This window comes from Lontra canadensis, unplaced genomic scaffold (genome assembly GCF_010015895.1).
Source record: "Lontra canadensis isolate GAN:19392208 unplaced genomic scaffold, GSC_riverotter_1.0 scaffold22, whole genome shotgun sequence".
In the NCBI taxonomy this organism is placed as follows: Eukaryota; Metazoa; Chordata; class Mammalia; order Carnivora; family Mustelidae; genus Lontra; species Lontra canadensis.
The window spans coordinates 20,128,253-20,147,068 of NW_022631016.1; positions in this window are offsets into that span (position 1 = coordinate 20,128,253).

Sequence of the window (18,816 nt, forward strand, 5' to 3'; positions counted from 1 at the left end):
TCCTACACTCACCCAACCTGAGCCACCTTCTACCCCACCACAATAGGTCTGACTCAGCAAAGACTAACTCTGTCAGGTGAAGTAACTAAAACCTCTGAGTATCTCATGCCACAAAATTCTGTGAATCCTCACCTAGAATCTCAAGAAACATTCTCCCCCAACAACTCCAGTACATTCTTCATATACAGTTTGCTTCTTGGACAGTGACCCAGAGGATCATGTTTCTTCACTCACCCCAGGAAGGAGCCTCTGCAGTCTGCCTGCTGCTTACTTCCTTTCAGTTCCTCCCTGTAGCTAACTGGCATGCACCTCTACTTCGTTCTGCCATTTTTTTAAATTGGATTATTTGTTTTTACAGTGTTGAGTATAAGTTCTTTACATATTTTGAATATTAATCCCTTACCAGAGATAACATTTGCAAATATCACCTCTTGTTCAGTGAGTTGCTCTTTTGTTTTATTGACGGTTTCATTCACAGTGCAAAAGCTTTTTATTTTGATGTAATCCCAATAGTTCGTTTTTGCTTTTATTTCCCTTGCCCCAAGAAACATATCTAGAAAAATTTGGTATGGCTGATATCAGAGAATTTTCTGTCTGTATTCTCTTCTAAAATTTTTATGGTTTCGGGTCTCTTGTTTAGGTCTTTAATCCTTTTGTTTATTTTTGTGTATGGTGTTAGAATGTGGTCTGGTTTCATTCTTTTGCATGTAGCTGCTCAATTTTCCAGCACCACTTATTTAAGAGACTGTGTTTTCCCCATTGTATATTCTTGCCTCCTTGGACATAGATTAATTTACCTTATAAATGTAGGTTTATTTCTGGACTCTCTATTTTGTTCTATTGATCTATGTCTATTTTCGTGCCAGTATCATATTGTTTTGATTACTACAGCTCTGTGGTATATCTTGAGTGTGGAATTGTAATACCTTTAGCATTGTTGTTCTCTCTCAAGATTGCTTTGGCTATTTGGGGTCATTCACGGGTTCCATATAAACTTAGTATCATTCTACTTTTGTGAAAAATGCTGTTGGTATTTTGATAGAGATTACACTGAATCTGTAAATTGCTTTGGATAGTGTGGACATTTTAATAATACTAATTCTTTATCTGTGATTTAGTTTAATAATATATTCTGAATTATCAGTTATAATTATATGTAGACATAGAAAGGAAGAAATTTAGAAAGTTATTAATATGAGATAAAGAAATTAGTTAGACATTATTATTATTATTGTTATTATTTTTATTTGGCTTGCTGTGTCAGACGTGGAAAAACAGAAACACTACTTACACTGTCTCATCCTAGAAAGACCTTCTGTCCAACTACAATGTGTTAAAGTCTGCAGTGCTTAGGACTTTCAGGGTACACCCACCTATTAGAGCAGCAGCTATGCTCTTGTAAAGGAGGTGCCCAGCCAGTGGTGGACCATAACGGTAGTAGAAGAATTTAGCCATTTCTATGCAACAAAGGGATTTCTTTAACAGGCAGTATTTGCTCTGGAAACTTTCCATTGGGCTGGCTCAGGTGTTGTCATGATGGAATCACAGCCTGATTATTTGCCCTGCACAGTCCTACCTGCTTCCCTTTTTTTCTTTCAAAGTGTTACTTTTCAATATACCTTTTGTAATTCTAATTGCCTTTCAGTATCTACTCCAGGAGAACCCAAACTGCATCACTTCAATTAGAAGGAAAGCAGAGTCAATATAGAAAGCTCTCAGGAATCAATATGGCACTGGTGGCAGATGATGAGGGAGTGGAGAGCAGAACAGCAGTATCAGAGAGCTAACCCAAGAACAAGAAATATGCTCTTTTGGTTTGTGCATGTGACCCTTTGAGTTCTGAACTGACCACTTATGTGTCAAGAACAATCCACACAAGTGCAATCAGGACACAACAATTAATAGATTCAGAGAGGACATAAACTTAATCCATTCACAGACATTTTGATATTGAAGTAAACTTACAGAAAATAAACAATCTGAAATTCTCAGAAGTAGGGTACTAAAACCACCTTTATCTTTTGCTTGTAATCCTTTAATGCCCAAAGTAATAGACTGCTTTTTACTATTTTTAAGTATCTGGAAATAAGAATTTATATTCATTTTGATATGTAAAGTTATGAGTATTAAAATATGATGTTCATAACTTAACCAAATCTAGAAACCTTTCCTCACTAAGTAACATATCATAATATCAGGAGTACTCTTTTTCCAACCCATTTGCATCTTTCTTGTCATTTTGAGAAACTCTGAAACGCAGCACCTTCCATTCTAGGAAACTAAGAATCATTTTGTGGAATAAAAGATATATTGCTTATGTGTGAATCAACTGTATAAAGACAGAAAAAAGAGAAACATTTCTCACTATGTGATTATTCTAGGAAGTATAAAATCAAAACACAGGAATATAGTTCATGTTTGAGTTGCAGGAATGAGAAGTAATAGGAATACTAGGATTAAGAATATAAGGAAAGACTTAAAAACATATGGAGAAAAGTAGAAATAACTCATGAACTTAAAATGTCCAGATGTAAAATGATGCTGTACACAGGGTTGTTACTGTAAAATTCCAGTTTTAATTTTGGAAAAAAACATTTCTGGAAATGACAATTTCTGGAGAAGACAATTCTATAAAGATGGAAAAAGATCAGTTGTAAGGCGCATGGTGTGAACGGAGAGTTTGGTTACATGAGGGGATTTTTTGCGTGATGGAATTTTCCTGTATTCTGATTATGAAGATGTACACATGAGTCTTTGCTTATGTTAAAACTCAAAGAGTTGGAGGCCAACCCCCCCAAAATTGCTTTATTTTTAGCTAAAAAGTATAAAGAAAAGTTTTAAGGAATTTGATTATGAAAATAACATAGTTATGGTATAAAACATTCTATGCTTTTTTTGTGAAGAGTAGATCTACTAGAAAATTAATTTATATTTTTAATCTTATTATTTTATATGTGACAAGATAGGACTGGTATTCTGTATTAGCTTTCCCAGCTCTAAATTCAGCCTATGTAGAAATTAATGTGTTTTGGAAGGGAGATATTGCACAGATGTCATTTTCCTCAAAAGCAAGCAAATTATGAATGTAAATAATGCACTGTTTTGGTTTTGAGCTTCCAGAATCACTTGCAATCTGAGATATTGAAATGTCAACAAATTTGAGATCATTTTCTGCCATAAATGGAGATGAATAGATTGATGGCCACTTGTCTTATTTGTAACTTGCATTAATTTTTCTATAAAAATATTAGGCATAAAATTTGGCAGAGTTTCCTTTTCTATGATTATAGTACAATTATGTTATTATGAAAAAGCACAATCCAAACACAAGCATTAGTTTTATGTCACTTTCACAAATCTTTTATATCACTTTTATTTTGCAGTAATCATTACATAGGAATATAAAGGTGAAAAGATAAGTCAGAGTGGGATTATATTAAAATAAAAATTCTGGGATGCCTGGGTGGTTCAGTCAGTTAATCAGCTGCCTTCAGCTCAGGTCATGATCCCAGGGTCCTGGGATTGAATCCCGCATCAGGCTCCTTGCTCAACAGGGAGGAGCATCAGGCTCCTTGCTCTGCCTCTGCCAGCCACTCTGTCTGCTTGTGCACTCTCTCTCTCTCTCTCTCACAAATAAATAAAGTCTTAAAATAAAAATTCTTGGAGGCTTCTGGGTAAAAAGTCAATTTGTGTGTAGATGTGTTCCCTATCTAAGATATTCATTAAGTGATTATACACACACTAGTGTCTATACAAACATGTACATGAGATCAATAACAAACATCAACATTTTACAAATTATTACACTTGTGCCAAGCAATGTACATACCCAGCATTGCAAAGTTTGGTCAACACTAAGTTTGTATATCCCTTGACTTGACTATCTGTTGGCAGCCAACATGGATGGTACTCTGAAGAACTGAGGCAACACACAGCTGATAGTTATTCCTTACATTGCCAAATTCTTCCATAATCCCACTGATCAAAAATAAAATCTTAGAGAAATCATTACTATCACAGAACAGTCTCATGAATTATCAACTCTATATCCCTTACTGTTGCCATGAATTCTCCAGGCCCTCAAAAAGCCAGGTATATTTTGTGAACAAGGTAAAACACCTTATAACTATTACATGCAGAAGCTAAAATTATCATTTGTTTACAAATGTTATTACTTTAGATGGTGTAAATGGATAACATACTGCTTGTCTAAGGAAAATATTTAGTTTAGAGATACACAGAAAATTGATCTTGGACTTTCCAGACTTTTATATATATATATATAAAATTCTTTTGTAGGAGCCCAGATTAACCAATGTTATCGAAACCCAAGTTTGGCTGTTGTCCCTTAAAAAGCCAGTCCTCAAGAAATGAATTTTGATTGGAAAGGAATTTGAGCTTTATTGAGGAGGCTGGTAACCTGGGGAGAAGGCAGACTCTTGTCCAAAAGCCATCTCCAAGCTTTCCACCTGAACCAAAGATTTTTAAAGTGGTTAAATCAGTTAAGGGAGTGCAGTGGTCTGTGACATTTCTGGATTACATGGAAACTCGATGATGCCAACTACAGTTATTTCATAGTCCTCAGAGGTTATGCAAGAAGGTTTGGTTCCTTAGTACCCAGCAGTTGTGCAAGAGTATTCTTTCTTTCTTTTTAAAAAGATTTTATTTATTTACTTACTTACTTACTTACTTACTTATTTATTGAGAGAGAGAGAGAGAGGAGGGACAGAGGGAGAGAAAGAATCTCAAGCAGACCCCACATGGAGCATAGAGCCCCACACAGGGCAGTCTCATGACCCCTGAACCAGGATCTGACCCTAAACCAGGAGTTGGTCACTTAAACCGCCTGAGCCACCCAGGCACTCCAAGAGTATTCTGTTCTTTCTGGAAAGGAGGGCAAGGTCTACAGATGTGCAGAGGGATATCAGTAAGTCATTTGTGGGACCTTAAAAAAGAAAAAACATTTTGCTGATAAATTGCTGGACCCATTGGAAAGCTGAGGCCTTCTTCAAAAGGACTTGTGGGCCTCTCTGGCCTCAGAAGGTTCTGATCCTTCATTCCCCAAGGACAGTGTCTGTAGATCTAAAAGAAAGTAAATTAGTTTTGTTAAAGATCAAAGGTCTTAGGTCAGCAAGCAATGAGTGTATCAGCTTGAAGCAAGTTTAACCCTTAAGACCAGCTGGAATGCTCTTAAACCAAAACACTTGATATTACTCCCTTTCACGTGTGAAGAATCGACCAAAAAACTCCCCTTAAGTTATTCTTTGTTCAGTTTTTACCCCTTGCCTCAAAGTGAGAGGTAAAAATAAAACAAAATTATCAGATGAATGTATAAAGTTCACATTTCAATTTCTTTTGTGTGTAAATATTGCATAACATAAGGGTACCTATTTTAACAATGGAACATAGTTCTTGCCATAATGTTTTAAAATTTAAAAATATTTCTTCTGCTTATTTATTTTTCTTATTAAAGGAAATTATTTTTAGGGAAGGATTATAGAATAGTTTTGGGGGCAGGAAAACTGTGTTTGGATCTTACCTCTACTATGTTGCAAATATGTACTTAAAACAGGATAATTTATTGGAATGAAACCCAGTTTCCAAATGAAAATTCAGAAAAACTTCATAAATTTCTAAAAATGCTAGAAAATGACCATATCAGCTCTGTATTCTGTATCAGTTTGCAAGCTGTTTTATTTTTCTTCAGCAATCAAAACAGTATTTAGTTTGAAATGCATAACAAAATTTGAAAACCATAGCTTTGCATGTTTGTTCTGTCTCCGGTTATGAATGTAACACTTCTGAATGTTCCAGGATGACAGTCTTAAAATGAAAGGAAAATAATATACTTGCACAGCACATTTGGCTCTAAAATCTGATTTCTGGAAGCTCTTGATGGTCTTTCCAATAGTATTAAGGTTATGTTTGCCTGATAAGGAAAATAGCCAGTCACTTCAGTCAACAACCTAGTTTTCAGATATCCCAGAGGGGAAAAAAATGTTGCATTCATAAATGCTTTCCTCTTCAGAATTTTTCCTTGCTGTGATAAATATGGATTCTGAATTTTGAGAAACCTATTTACTCTGAGAAGTAGAATTCATATATTTACTTGGTAAATTGCTATTTAAAATACTATTTCAATAGAGGATAATCTTTGGTATACTTTTAAAACCAACTTGATATCTCAGCCCAAACTAGGTTTTCATCAATTAATGACTTGGAGAATATTTATATTTATCACATTGGCTCTATAATTTAGGTCATGAAAGTTCTCCTGGGATGCAGTAAAACTTGTGATTATGAGAGCATACTCTACAGTATGCTCTTGGTCAGTCTCCGAGACTGACTTTCACACTCTAAATATGTAAATTTTGAAAATTTACTGAAATTATCTTAAGATTTTGTAAGGATATCGGAGAAATAGCATCTCTTAGTACAGAGTAAAGTGATAATGTCACTTCTTCATGTCCCCCCAGGACTCCTTCCTCTCTTAGACAATTCCTACTTCAACCAAGAGAACTGATGTGGGGGTTGGGGCAGGGGAATGTTTTTTTTCTCTCTCACTGCTGAAACTGCCTGAACCGGGCTCTCACTGAGAATCTCTTGGAGACCTTTAAACATTACAGTTTTTTCAGTGGTCCTTTTTTTCAACCTCTAATCAAACATCAGTATGTGTGTGCGTGTGCGTGTGTGTGTGTATGTGTATGTCTATATATATATATATACATATATATATATATATATATATATATATATATTTTTTTTTTTTTTTTTTTTTTTTTAAGGCAGACCATGTTGTTCTCAACATATAAGGAGTCCTGGCTCCTTAACCTTAATACATTGGCTGGTGTCAGTCATGTCCAAATCCTTAGGAGTGCCCTTTGTACTCATCCACTTTCCATCTAGACTTTTACACATCCACCAATTCTTTCTGTTTTCTCCTAGAGAAAGCTGTTCTTGCCTGGAGGACTACAGCAGCTCTTCCTAAGCTCTGTCAGATGAATTGGAAGCCTTTCAGTAAACTAGCCAGTTTATAAATCAAATATATACTGTTCTTGGTTTATTATCCTTTCATGAAAACTCCATCTTGGATGATGAATCCTTGTATTTCGTGTTTGTACTTCATGAAGCTACATGCTGCATTGTGGGTCTGTAGAGCTTTATTATTATGGTTTCTGAGAGACCAGGAGCATATGTTATTCTTTATTCTCTTCTAAATGCTGATTGCAGATTCTACCATCTCTAGTCTGCACTAATCCCAGATCCACTAACACAGAATCCAAGAAGCATTAATTTGCTATATATTTACTCTAGGCTCATTCCAGCCAATGATACTGAGATATGTAAACAAATTTTATTGACAAATGTGCAAACAGAATGATATTCATTGATGAGGAAGCAAAGAAAAAATAGAATTATGTATATGAAAATGAACTCAGAAACAAAAATAAATTCATGAATAAAGCATCACATTAGTCACAAAGGAATACAAATTTTATAAATTCACAATGTATTTAAAAAGATCACTCAATACAATTGAGAGAATAAGAAGACTTGAAAAATGAAACAACAGTTAGATGAAAAAGAGTATGGGTTAAAAGGCCTAAAAACAGCAGCAAGTCAGTGGAATATTCTGAGAATGTCCTACACTGATAAAAGATATAAAACCACAGCTAAAAGAAGAACACCTACCAGAAAATTAAAAAAAAAAAATCACTTACTTTATTTACAAATTATAGCTGAAATTTCAGCAAAACAAAGCCAAAACAATTTTATTAAAAGAAGTCAGGGAGGGGCACCTGGGTGGCTCAGTTGGTTACACCTCTACCTTCAGCTCAGTTCATGATCCCAGGGTCTGGGGATAGAGCCCCAATTGGGCTCCCTGCTCAGTGGGAACCTGCAACTCCCTCTGCCCCTGCCCCTGCTCATGGTTTCTATTTCTCTCTCTCAAATAAATAAAAATCTTAAAAAAATAAAAAGATAAAAGGAGACAGAGAAAAAGGAAAATATACTACAAGAAAAAAAATGACAAAAGGTTTTTCAAAAACAGTATATGCAAGATCTTTAAAAATGGAATAATAATTTTAAAGAGCTGAGAGATTATACTGACAAACTAGATTGTTTTATTCTTAAGATTATTTTTAATAATAAGAGTGAAATATACGGCAAACAACCCAAACTTTTTAAAATCAAGATAACATTAAACAAAGAGATTCTGAAGAATGTATTTTAATAAGAATCAACATATTTGAAAAGTAAAATCTGAGAAATTATAAAGAAACTCATTGGAAAAACAGTACACAAACTTAAATATACATTTACTGAATAACACAACATTTATGCAAATAATGATGATGATCAGGAAGATGAGGAATATAAAGATTGATACTTAAAATAATAGTGAAGAATAATAAAACTGAAATCTTGTATAACAAAAACATGCAAACTCTTTGGAGGTGATTAGGCTTTTTAAGTCTTTTTAATTCAGAGAAATGACAATAGTTATTTTGAATTAGTTAATTTTTAAAATATTAGCTATGTTAAATTTTAAGGAGTAAAACATTAAAGATTAAATTGTTCCAAAATTTAAAAAGGATTGGATGTTCATCTTACAGTATACACAGAGTAAATTTAAATATGACAAGCAAAATTATAAACATTTTAAAGCACATTACACTAATTTGTAAAGTTGAGTAAAGACATGTTTTTATAGAAAACGTGAAAAATAACAACTGTAAAAGAAACAATTATTTTTAATATGGAAATCTTAAAATTAAGATTCTAGAACAACATAAATGAAATAGGTCAGTAACAAATGGGAGTAATTGACATTCCCATAGAGCTAGACTGCCATGTTTCTGAAAGTTGAGGCCCATCCCTATACTTAGGCTATTGTTACCAATTTACATGCCACAGGTTCTTTAAAATATTCTAGGCGGGGGTGCCTGGGTGGCTCAGTTGTTAAGTGTCTGCCTTGGGCTCAGGTCATGTCCCCAGGGTCCTGAGATGAAGCACAGGATTGGGCTCCCTGCTCTGCGAGAAGCCTACTTCTCCCTCTCCCACTCCCCCTGCTTGTGTTCCTTCTCTCACTGTGTCTCTCTCTGTCAAATAAATAAATAAAATCTTTTAAAAAAATATCCTAGGTGGAAGCTTTGCAGAACAAAATTACAATATTATGTACCTTCTGTCTCCTTCATTCTACTGTCTCTTGACTTAGTCCTCAGAATTAAGGCAAGATATTTTAATTATCAGTGCACATGTCCTGAAAATGTGTAAAACTCGTAAGGAATATAATGGGAATAACTTCTTTTGGAAAAAGAGCAGGAATAGCTGATGTTTGATCTGATGATACATGGAAAGTAACCGAGTTAGAGATATGTCTCAAGAGGTGATGAAAAGCAAGAAGGCATTTTAACACCCTCATTCTGTAGGTAAGCCTTAACCCGTACAAGAATTTATTGTTCCTCATCAGGTCAGGGTGGGACCTGGAAGGAGTAGCATTTTCTTTTTGTATTAATTTTTCCTAAAATCAATCAGAATAATGAGGTTCTTCTTAAAACACAATATCTGGAAATTATTTTGGAATCATAACACTTTCCTGCTTGACTCTACCAAAAATATAACATTATCTATGTATGACTTATTGTTTATTTAGATCTATATTGGAGTAATAAGCTAAGCTGAAAATTTGCTTCTCTTTTCACACAAAGAGTAGCATATATTTTTCTTTTCATTGCCATAAGGAGATATATGGACAATTCTAAAATATAACCAAAATTACTATTTGGCATCTCTCTACTGCCAGTTCATAATTTCAGTGTGTCTTGCCTGGAATATCCATAAAGTTCTGTGCAATTTCTTTTTTCTGTCTGTCCCCTAGGCTCTGATATTTCAGTTCCCAAGCAAACAAACAGCACGAAAGAAAATAAAATTGCCAATGTCTTTTTTTTAATATCCCAATTTTATTTTCCTGATATTTAATTTTCTGCTTGAACTAACCCCACTCAACTTTCTCAAGCTTATCTTTCTCTAATCCCTTTAATGAAACACAAGACCTGTCCAAACTAAGGGTTGTTCTTTTTTTAATACGTGCTTATACTTTCAGATCTTCATTATTTCTACAAACATATTCCTTAGTCTTGACTCATCTCCTTTGTTCTACATTCCACTTACCCTTTAAAGTCTATCTCAACTGGGAAAAAATATTTCTTACTCTCTCAAGACCTGTGCTAAAGCATTTTCTCCCTTTTCCAAATAAATAACGACTCTTACTTTTAACTCTTTATGACCTATATTTTTCAATCCTGTGTTATATTTATGTCTGAATCTTATTAAATGCTTTAGATTTTAAAATCTTAGAAAAGATTGTTGTATCTGAATAACATTTATATTCACCATACTGCACATAATAGGTATCACATAAATACTTTTTTTATAATTTTCAAGGTTCTAATAAGCATAAGAATCAAATTTTTATCTTAAATTAAGATCCAAAACCTTTCTTATTCTTTTCAAAATTGAAGAAAGTAATTGAAAACCAAGTGAAAGAGATAACTGAAAATATCTCCTTTGATTTATCTCCAATATGGAAAAGAATAAATATTCTCCAGATGACAAAAATAATAGTTCATAATATATAATTTTAGAACGTATTAAATAAATAAATACAATCACTACTTATTAATTATAAAAGCAAACTGAGCATGATTTTATGTGAATGCAAGATTAACATTTTGTTTCCTCATATCTAACCCTGGTCAATGTATTATAAAACAATGAAAGAAGCAGTATTTAACTATGATTGAATATACTTTGTGTTGCACAGTGAATTTCAGTCCATACAAGAGCGGGAATGGCAATTTATTTCTGTAGTGATGACTAAATACAGATGATTAAATCATAAAATGTGGTTTCACAAATTTGTGAAATTTATTTCACAAATAATGCAGTTTACCTACTTGCTTGACTCCTTAGTGGAGATCATACCGCATGGTTCTTTTAATATACTAGACATTTGTTGATAGTTCTTATATGTCTGTCAGCAGAAATCAGGAGAAAGATCATCATCTGTAAATGTTACTGATTTTGTAGATACAGGAATTCTCACTGAGTTTTTTAGATTGTGAACATTGAAGTGTTTTAAATGTAACATTGTACTGGCTGTACATACTTTTTATGTTGAAAAATAAAAATTTAAATAGAACTGAAGTGGGCAAAACCGGAGAGTATAACTCACTCTGTGGTTCTGAGGGTAGATTACAGAAACTAGGTATATCTCCACTTTGTTTTTGTTCCGTTGAAGCTCTTCTGTGTAATCCTGTTGTGGAAACATGGTGGCAACACAACCAAAATATTTTTAAATAATTTATGTCAAAGCCTCCCATAGTACATAACTAGATGTGATTCTGTTTGCCTGCATTAGTCATACGTTGTCTGAAGATATGTTAGTGAAACATCTGCTTTCATTTCAGTCCCTTGATCAGCCGATTTTGTGGCTGAAAGAATGCAACATGAATAGCCACACTGAAAAATCTAACGGTCTTCACAGACAGTAGCTCTATCCATCACCACCGGTAACACATCTCCACTCTGCCACCAACGTCTTCGTTATCGGATACTATTCTCTTCAGCATTGTATTTAATGGGCTGAGTTCTTCTGAGTATGATGTAACCATCTTCTAAGTGCACATACACCATCCAGTCATCGCTAAAAGCCTTAGAACATTACTTTCAGAAAGTATAAAGCCTAATTTGACCATGTTTTGTTGTCACTCTAAGAATAAATAAAAATTCTCCCATTCCTCTGTATTAGCAACATTTTTAATTTGTGACATTTTATCTGAAAAATCATGCAGAATACATCCAGTCCGTGATTATCACCTGTGTATCATTCATAAAACTAAGATTTTTTTCAATCTCTTCAATTTCCCGCTTCTTTATAATTTTAACATATGCATAGATTTTTTATTATGTTTGTTATTTAAAAGGATAACACTTCTAAGATAACTATATGCACTTCTATAATAATACTAATTAGTGTGAAATGAAATAATATTACGTGTTCTGAATTCTATTAAATCCATAGTTTAATTCTGAGAGTGACTTACACAGTAATTCAAAACATCAGTTTATTTTAACAAAATCTGATCTAGCTATTCATTCATCTTTACCCATACCAACCTATATACACGGACTGTTTGGTGCAGGATGTGGGCTTTTATATCCTTAGACCAAATCCTCTCCAAAGCCATGCATTCCCTTATTGAAAAAACATCTTGAAAACCTTGTCTAATAGCAATATTACAACCCCTACTTTTATATTGCTTGTGTTTTCTTGGAATAATTTTATCTACCCCTTTAGGTTAAATATCTTATAGAAAAAAAATTAAATATTGATTAATGAGCAAATCCAAAGCAGAAGACTTAAACTCCATTTATAAATATTGATATGATTGATATACTTAGTTCCATATTTTCATGAGATCTTAAGTTACTTTCCTGTGTGTATTAAATATATCTTTCTATATATAGTGTCCTTTCCTGGCTCTTTGGTACTAATTCTGGTATTTATGAGGATTTTGATTTTGTTCAAATTATCATGTTGCAGTAATATAATTCATAATATCCTTAGGCTGCTATTTATTTGGGATTCTACAAATCTTTGCTTCTTACTCATTACTGATACAGTCATTAATGGGGTTATTTTATATTCTCACATTTACTTTCTACTTTTATAGAACTTTTAAAATTTAAATATTATCAGTTCATTTTGTTCCCACTTTGATTCCAATAACTACAGTTAAATATGTTTATTGCTCAGCATTGTTCTTCCCTACAGTTTTACCTATAATTGATTCTTCAGAAAGGACTCATTACTACATTCGTGAAAATTCAATTATTCTCGTATTCTTGATAGTTGAACGACAGTTTGTCTGAATTCTAAATTTCTTTTTCCTTTGTGGTTCTTAAATATTATTTCACTGTTGTCTTATGTTGTGTTTTGTCAAGAAACTGTTGTTGACCTGATTTTCTTCAGAAGTGACTTGATCATTTTCCCTGGAAGTTTTGCATCTTTTCTCCCTATGAATTACAGTACAATAGTTTTACATGTCCTAAAATTATCAGTCATGTACAATTTTCATAATTACATAATAAAATCTTCAATATATGGATAAAAACTATAAATAATAGTTTTAAATATTATTTCTATCTCTTTGTTTTGTTTTTCTTTGAGAATTAGATTTGCACATTGGATTGAATTAGGGTTAGGTTTAGGGTTGTAGTTAAGGCATTCTAACTATTTCACTTTCTTATTATTTTAGCACATTATACTCTGTATTCTCTCCACTGTTTTGTTTCTTTTCATAGGAACACATTGTTTCCTGGCGTTCTTGTTGTTCCATCTTCCTTTTTTCTTGTTGCTTGGATTTGGTGGTTTTTTTCAGTGAATTTTCTGAATTCTCTTCTCACATTTTATGTCTTTCTTTTTGAAGTTCTATTGTGAGTTTTAAAAGTGGCTGATTTATGGGGCACCTGGGTAGCTCAGTGGGTTAAGCCTCTGCCTTCCGCTCAGGTCATGATCCCAGGGTCCGGGTATCAAGCCCCGCATCATTAGGCTCTCTGCTCAGCAGGGAGCCTGCTTCCCTTCCTCTCTCTCTGCCTGCCTCTCTGCCTACTTGTGATTTCTGTCTGTGAAATAAATAAAGTCTTTTTTAAGATAAATAAATAAATAAAAATTTCAAAAAATTGCTGATTCATTACATTCAATTGTATTGTTATATACAATACATTCATTGTACGTGTTGCTACAATTGTTAATTTAAAGATATTTATCCTGGCGGGATTTTTTTTTAATAGTTTTACCTACCAACTTAGTATTTTCGTCATGTGAAAATCTTATCACTTTCTATATTGTCTTATATTAACTTTTCAGATATGACTTCCAACTTTTTTTGTTATGCTAAGTGTTTTGAGAGGCAGTAACCCTTGTGTCAATGGATAGTGTGTGGTATTTCATTAGCTTACTAAGTTTCTTACTATTAGTAAAATGAAGTGCAATTTTTCCGATAAAATACTCTATTTAAAACAACTATGGTTTTCAGAACTGTGATGCTCTTGTTACTGTAGGACTCTTATTTTTACTACTTTATTCTTTTTTTTTTCCTACACAAACTCAACAAGGTATGCCTCCCCTTTCAACTTGTTTTCCTCTCCATCCGCACTGCCCCTCTGATTACAGGCACCATGGAGAACCTTCCCAGCAGCTAGTTCTCTGCTCTACTAAGTCTCCCTCCATTTCTTATTGTTTTCCTCTCTCAATGGGACTCTCTTCTGCATCGTATTATCTGCACCTGCCACCAGTAGAACTCTACTGCACTGTTCTTTTTCATGCCAGATTCTGTGCTCTGCTACAGACTCTTGAGTCTGCACTTCTGGTTCCAGAACTTTGTCACATCACTTATTTACAAAGAGAAGGTCACTGGATTCTGTATCCCACTTCTTTCCTACATGTGGATTGTGAGTGGTTTTATTTACTCTTTTTGTTGAACTCTATAGTTTTCGAGGACGTGTTATAGATATTTATTTAACTTATTTAAACTTATTTCACCACCATCCTAGGAAAACACCTATCCATCACTGTAGTTGTTCCAAGGAAGAGGAAGGATGTCCTAATAATTTTATAAATACTTAAAAATGATTTATGTAATTGAAAAGTAAAGTACATATTAAAAAACATAAAAGGTACATCGTTTCAACCCTCAGATTATCATCTTTTAAATCAGTTGCTATACACAATTGTTTCCGCTTATATGTCAAACATTTCTATTTCAGATGTAACGTGGTTTTTACATTGCTTTCATATTGTAAACTAATTTGTTGTTCTAGACAAGTTAATATATTGCCTATGAAGGGCAGCAGAATTTGCTGCAGTAAGTTATGTCTCTTCGACAAAGGATTATTTTAGGCTGATTATTTTTAAGAAACAGCAACATAAAAAAGCTCTGAAAACTGAGTAGAAGTTATCCTTTTGTAAGAGGCATTTACATTTATAAGGGAAATCTCTATTTTCCCCTCTCTGTATGAGGAAGAAAGGGATGGCTAAATTTCTAGAAACTCTTATCAGTGAAGAAGTTACCAACCTAAAGCTGAGTAACAACTTAGCCCAGGTTTACTGTGCTTTTCCTGATAGCCTCCCATAACTGGGTCCCAACTCCCCAGTATCTTCTTTTGTCTCTAGCTGTAGATGGTATTTAAGGTGGCCACTTTGGCCATTTCTGGGAGTTACTCAAGTTTTATGGGTGTCTCCTACATAGACAGAACTTATATATGTTTTTAAACTTATGTTTTTCTCCTGTAAATCTGTCTCTTGTCATAGGGGTTCTCAGCCAAGAACCTAGAAAGGTAAAATAAAAGTGATTTTTCATCCCCTATACCTGCACCTCTGAATAGTCACTGATTTTTTTCATCTTCAAAAATTGTTTCTCTGCTGGAGTCCTTTCTCCTTCTTGACTTTGTTAAAAAAAAAATAAAAGAAGTAAATTTAAAAAAAGAAAAAAAGACAACAGAACCAAAATGAAATCACTTGTGTTAAACCCCATGTCAGCAAACGAAGACCTAATACCTGACCTAATTGCAGTTTCAGTCTCTGACAGGAATCTAACTTTTAACAATTTAGTCTGGAATTACCTGGACAAAACTAGAGAGGTCATCTGGGAGAGACACTATAAAAGGAAGGTGACATTGTCTGAAAGGTTTGATATAGTTTCCTTGTCCCACCTCCTTTCTGCCTATAAAAACCTTCTATTTTGTACATCTTGTCAGAGGTCTTTTCTGATAGACTGGATGCTGCCCCACTTGAGAATTATTAAATAAAGCCAATATGATCTTTAAAAATATTCAATTGAATTTTGTTTTTTAAACACCTTTATTAAGTGTATGTGCAATTGATATGATCACCAATTTACTATAAAATGAAGTGGATTTTTTTTTGTAGTAAGTATTTCACAGAGAGAATAATGTTTAATTGCCGCTTGAGGCACCACCAAGTCAGCTGTAAGAGAATGGGAGCATGGGATGACAGCTGGAAGGACTGTCCCCCAGAACAACTCCTCAATCCCATATTTATTAGATACAAGGTAACAAAGGGGAAGAAAAGAAGGTTATACATTAGTCTTGTGTCTAATAGGTAAACAAGAAGGAATGTGAGTCATACGTTGGTCACAAGTTTTAGAGGTAAAGGAGGTAAACAGGAAAAGAAGTAGGGTGTGTCTGGTCCAGCAGCATGAGATTTGTAGTTGTGCAAATGCACTTAAATGGATTCGCTTAGCAGGAGGCTTTCTCTGAGGTAGGGGAGACAAACAAAAAGGGAAGTAGGGCTGCATTCCCAGCTGCTCAGCTTCAAGGACGGGTATCATCTGTTCAGCCAGAGGCCCGCAGCTAGTACATGTTTTTCTTAAGGTCATCTTTGAGCATGCTTGTGTGACCAGTACAACTCCTCATTAGTTAAAGTTATAGTTTAAAGCAGAATATTATTCTGAGGGTCGGGTACAGGCTGCTAGGACTCTTAGCTCAAAAGTTCACTGGTACAAAGTTTTTACTCAAGCACTTGTTTTAACTAAAGTCCAGATAAGCAAATTTTTAGCCAATAAGAAATTGGTCGTTTTGCATAACCCACAGAATTGTGCACAGCATCTGCTAATTATTGGTAAGATAAGACTCACGGCATAAAGACCCTTAAATCACTGCTACCTCGAAGTGTCCTCTGACTCAAGGAATGCCTATTGTTTTGCCAGGTGACATCACCTAGATACATAAGGCCCCTTTTCCAACCCGTTCTTGCCGAGTTCCCTTGACCTTCCCACCCTTTGTGTGGTGGCCCTTCCTATAGGGACAGTTTGGTTTTCTGAAGAACTTCCTCCATGCAAATCTGTTCCGACATCACCCAAGAAAGTTTGTGTGTGTGCTACTGCCACCTGGTGGTCATTTCTGTTTCTTTGCTCAGCTCTAAAATCCCCTGAAAAGCCCTTGAAATGTCTCCACAGTCAACCAGAGTAGTTTTCCTTATAACTACACATACTTCTTTTCTCTCAAAAAAATAGTGTCAACTGACTGCTTCCTTTTCTGCTGATCAGTCCAGTATATATCACCAGTCTATAAAATTTAGAAATCTAAAATATAAGGAAAAAAAAATCGATGGCTTCATTGTTAAGATTAAAGCACTATGCTAGTCATTGAACATATAACTAATGTGTTAAAAACCTCACTTTGGTACGTCTAGCAAATGATTTCTGAAAACATCACGGCAATTTGATCTGCCACAATCAAGCAAGAAAGCATTTCAAATCTTTGCCGTTAATCAACATTGTAAACTTAAAAAAAGGGGGTGATTTCAAGTTTTGGAGTTAAAAGTTGCATGTCATTTTAATATACATATAGCTATAAGCTAGTGAAACTCATTAGAAATTTTTGTCTAATCTTATGAAATTGATATCATTAATTTAGGATTATTTGTATAGATTAATTGGATTTCATTATACATTTTGTGTTAAAAACTTATTTTTAAATTTTTGATTTATGTATATTTAATAGTCCCAGCTGACAACTACAATTTTCCTTGTAGTGATTTTCATTGTTTTAGAAATAATTTCCCAATAAGAAATAAGATTTTTTTCTTTATTAAATCTTATAAAGATTTAAGTACCTATATTCAAGAGGCTCTCGTATACTGGTCATTTTCTAAAGTTTGTGGTAAAATATGCATTACATAAAATGGGCTGTTTTCACCATTTTTTAAATGTAAAGTTCAGTGACTTTAGTACATTCATATTGTTGTGCAATTACCATTACGATCCATCTCCAGAATTTTTCATCTTCCCAAATTGAAACTCTGTACCCATTAAAAACAAAAACAAAAACAAAACAACAAAACCCAAATTCTTATTCCCTATTTCTTCCAGTCTCTGGCAACTACCATTCTACTTTCTGTCACTATGAATTTGGCTACTCTAAATATCTCATATAAGTGTATCATACATTTATAAAGAGATCTTTCTGCCTGACTCCAGTTAACATGACCTACTCCCTGAGAGTGACCATTAGGCCCATTCTAGTCATGATTTTATATCAACCATTATGATGTCAGCAGTTAGCACTGCTTGGAAGCTTGATGCTTCATGGAAAATGCTTCAACTAAGTGCAGAATTTAACCAACCTGGTAGAGTTCTAAGATGATAGCTCAGACCACAAATCCTGTTTCGTTATAACACTATAAAAACCGTAAAATCTTTGAATGCTCTATGACATGTCAAGGGGTGGGCTAATGTTCTCCCAGCCCTGGAGCTAAAAAAACTCCCGCCCAAGAGTCAGGGCTTCCTTTATAATGTGTGAGATGCAGTCTACTAGATATGGCATAATGTCTTGGAATGCAAGGAAAACTAGAAATCCACACACCTGTGATTTACCTTGGCCTCTGAGCTTCCCCCAGGAAATACTGATCCAATAGGTCTGATATGTGCACCATTGAATAATTTGTCTTTGATTTCTCTAAATGCATCTTGACTGTCTTCAAATGACCTGTAGTCTATAATATCTTACATTTAAAAAAAAACTATTAAGAAAGGGAATTTTGATATAATATTATATATTTATATAAAATATTTGCTATAAAATACTTGGTTTCTATAAAAATATATGTAGAAATTCATATAAAACAGATTTTTAAGTTCCCTTCTGATAAATGATGAGTATCAATTTTATAATTAAAGAAGTCTTCTCTTCATTTTTAGAGAATCATCTTAGAACTAACTATGGAAATCA